The sequence below is a fragment of the Rhinopithecus roxellana genome, chromosome 20 (assembly GCF_007565055.1).
Source record: "Rhinopithecus roxellana isolate Shanxi Qingling chromosome 20, ASM756505v1, whole genome shotgun sequence".
In the NCBI taxonomy this organism is placed as follows: Eukaryota; Metazoa; Chordata; class Mammalia; order Primates; family Cercopithecidae; genus Rhinopithecus; species Rhinopithecus roxellana.
This window is the reverse complement of record NC_044568.1, coordinates 1,972,122-1,972,517: the sequence shown is the minus strand read 5'-3', so window position 1 is coordinate 1,972,517 and position 396 is coordinate 1,972,122.

Sequence of the window (396 nt, the reverse complement as noted above, 5' to 3'; positions counted from 1 at the left end):
GCATTGAAGCTTACTGTGACAAAGGAAATATCCTCAGATGAAAACTAGAAAGAACCTTTCGGAGAAACTTCTTGGTGATGCGGGAATTCATCTCACAGAGTTACACTTATGTTTCGTGGAGCAGTCCATTAACACTGTCTTTGAGGAACCTGATAAGGGGTTATTTGTATCACATTGAGGCCTACGCTGATAAAGGAAATGTCATCAGTTCAAAACGTGAAAGAAGCCTTCTGAGAAACTTCTTTCTTATCAGTGATTTCATCTCACAGTCTTACAACTTAGATCTCAGGAAGCAGTTTGCTAACACTCTTTTCGTGGAAACTGCAAAGTGATATTTGGGAGCCAATAGGGGTCCATGGTGACAAAGGAAATATCCTCACGTAATAACTAGAGAGA